This window comes from Nomascus leucogenys, chromosome 12 (genome assembly GCF_006542625.1).
Source record: "Nomascus leucogenys isolate Asia chromosome 12, Asia_NLE_v1, whole genome shotgun sequence".
Taxonomy (NCBI): Eukaryota; Metazoa; Chordata; class Mammalia; order Primates; family Hylobatidae; genus Nomascus; species Nomascus leucogenys.
In genome coordinates this window covers 82,729,885-82,733,361 of record NC_044392.1, presented here as the reverse complement: position 1 = coordinate 82,733,361, position 3,477 = coordinate 82,729,885, and positions in this window count along the sequence as shown.

Genomic DNA, 3,477 nt, shown 5'->3' with positions numbered 1-3,477 from the left:
AAAAGGTACACGGTGCCAGAAAGCTCAAAATAGGGGGACTTGATACAGTTGGGGAGGGAAAGAGGTCAGGACTGCTTTCCTAATGAAGGGGTGGGGGGGAACCCATTCCAGACTGAGCCAGGGTTTGTGGAACTGGAAACGCTGAATGAATGTCAGTGCAGCTGGATCTCAGAGAGCCAAGTCCCCATGGGTGCTGGGACGGGTGAGGGAGGGGAGAGATAAAGCTGGAAATATAGGGCAATAGATCAAACAAAGCTTTATGGTTTTTTTGTCTAAGGAGCACTGAAGAATGGGAAGCATATTTGCGTCTTAAAAACGCTCCCTCTCTCTCAGAGCTAGCAGGAAGGTTGGGGGTAGGTGGAGGGTTGCGGGGGATCTGGCCAGATGTAGGGGGCTGCTGTAGTAGTTCCGGAGAGTCACAATAGGCTAGTGCTAGGCTGATGATATTAGCCATGGAGACAAGAGGAGGTAACATAGACAGGCCAGTAAAAGTAACCATCACATTGGAGAATGCAGAAACTACAGAACAGCCCTTAACAAAATGCTGTGAAGTCCATGCAGCAGTTTTCCTCTCATAATATTGTAAAGATGTCCCCTGTGTGTCAGGGTGTTTCTTTCACATTTCTTTTCATTCTGGAGAAGGGTGTGTCGGCTCAGATTCCATCTATGGGAAAAAAGTTTGATAAATGAGTTTTCAGGTTGGGCGCGGCGGCTTATGCCTGTAATCCCAGCACTTTGGGAGGCTGAGATGGGTGGATCGCTCGAGGCCAGGAATTTGAGACCAGCCTGGGCAACATGGCGAAAACCCGTCTCTACTAAAAATACAAAAATTTGCCGGGTGTGGTGGCATGTGCCTGTAATCTCAGCTACTCAGGAGGCTGAGGCATGAGAATCACTTGAACCTGGGAGGCGGAGGTTGTAGTCAGCTGAGATCGCGCCACTGCACTCCAGCCTGGGTGACAGGGCCAGACCTCGTCTCAAAAGAAAAAGTTTTCAGGCAATGGCATAGTGGCGAAGAATCTTTCTCTAGGCTGCCATTTCCCTCCCATGCAAAACTGTAAAGCAGAGATGGTCAGGCTTTAGGGGTTCCAGTTTCTCTTGATTGCCTTTTTCTACTCAGCCTGCCTAACTTTCACACTTTCACACTCTATCACCCACTACATCATAACCTGCTCTAAGGAAAGTGTCTGATAAACAAATTCTGACAAGCATATAAAGAAAAAGCATATGAATGATTTCTCCCAAAGAGTGTTTATGTTTGAATATCTAAAGGAATTAATCTCTAATTATGGAAGGCCAGGCATCAGTCAACAAACAGAAAAAAGTATTTTGGACTAGGCATGGTGGCTCACAGCTATACTCCCAGCATTTTAGGAGGCTGAGGCAGGAGGATTGCTTGACCTCAGGAGTTCAAGACCAGCCTGGGCAATATAGCAAGATCTCAGTCTCTAAAAAAAATTTTTTTAATTACCTGTGCACAATGGTTCACGCTGTAATCTCATCACTTTGAAGGGCTGAGGCAAGGGATTTGCTTCAGCCCAGGAGTTTGAGACCAGCCTGGGCAAGATAGTGAGACCCCATCTCTACAAAAAAAAATTTTTTAATTAGCCAATGAGGCCAGGCACAGTGGCTCACGCCTGTAATCCCAGCACTTTGGGAGGCCGAGGCGGATGAATCACGAGGTCAGGAGTTCAAGACCAGCCTGGATGGTGAAACCCCATCTCTACTAAAAATACAAAAAATTAGCTGGGCATGGTGGCGGGTGCCTATAATCCCAGCTACTCAGGAGGCTGAGGCAGAGAATTGCTTAAACCCGGGAGGCAGATGTTGCAGTGAGCTGAGATTGCACCACTGCACTCCAGCCTGGGTGACAGAGCAAGACACCATCTCAAAAAACTAAAAAATAAAAAATAAAATAAAAATTAGCCGGTGTGGCAACACACGCCTGTAGTCCCAGCTGGGAGGTCAGGAGTTCCAGGCAACAGTGAGCTATGATCTCACCACTGCACTCCAGCCTGGGCAACAAAGCAAGACCTTGTCTCTAAAAAAAAATCAATTAATTAAAATTTAAAAAGAATGCGATCTGTATGCTTGACAGTTCCCAGTTTCTATCTTCCCGCCTGATCCTCCTCTAGGTTCCAGACTACTCTATCCAGCTATTGATCAACCATCTCTGCTTGGATGTCTTACAAGCATTTCAAATGTAATGTGTCCAAATCAGAACTCCATCTCCCAACTCCCAGAAACCCAGACTTCTCTAACTCAGTAAATGACAACATCAGACACTCAGAAACCTGGAGTGAGGGTTGGGAGTATCCGGGACTCCTCCCTCCCTGTTTTAGTTTCCTATGGCTGCTGTAAACAATCGCAACGTATTTTCTCCCAGTTCTGGAAACCAGAAGTCTGAAAGCACGGTGTCAGCAGGGCTGCTCTACTTGAGGGGCTCTCAGGGAGAAACCTTCTTGCCTCTTGCAGCTTTCTGGTGGCTCTAGGTGTTCTTTGTGGCTGTATCACTCAATTTTTCTTTTCTTTTCTTTTTTTTTTTTTACATGTACCTGTTTATTATGAAGGATATCACAAAGGATACAGATAAAGAGGCACGTAAGACATGTAGGGTGAGGCATAGGGGAAGGGGTGTGGAGCCATCTTGCCCTCCTGGTGCAACCTTCCAGCTGTCTGGAAGTTCACTGAATCCAGTCCTTTTGGATTTTTCTGGAAGCTTCATGACATCAGCATTTCTTCCCCCAGGGTATAGAGTGGGACCCTCTCATGGCAAGGCCTTAAGACCCACAATCAGAAAGTCAGGAGGACATTAGAGTGGAAGGGGGACAGGAAAGGGGACAGGAGGCCTACCCCTGAGGCCTAACACAGCCAACATTCTAACAGAAGGTTCTAACAGGGCCTATGGGAGTTATGAGCCAGGAACCCTGGGTAAAAATAATATATATCATAACACCACAGGCCACCCCCTGGTTTTCAACCATGGATTTTTTACTCTCTCTCTCTCTCTCTCTCTATATATATATATATATATATACACTTACTATATATATACTTACTATATATATATATAGACTTACTATACATATATACACACACACGCACACACACACACAAAATCATGAATAATCCAGACCATCATATTGTTTCATGAACCCAAAAGTATCTGCGACAGATCTCAATCAATTTAGAAAGTTTATTTTGCCAAGGTTAAGGACACACATGACATAGCCTCAGGAGGTCCTGACAACATGTGCCCAAGGGGGTGGGGTTAGAGCTTGCTTTTATACATTTAGGGAGACATAAGACATCAATCAATACATGTGAGATTTACGTTGGTTCAGTCTGGAAGGGTGGGACAACTCAAAGCAGGGGGCTTCCAGGTCATAGGCAGATTTAAAAATTTTCTAACTGGCAACTGGTTTAAAGAGTTATTAACAGTAGAAACGAATGTCTGGGTTATGATAAGGGGCTGTG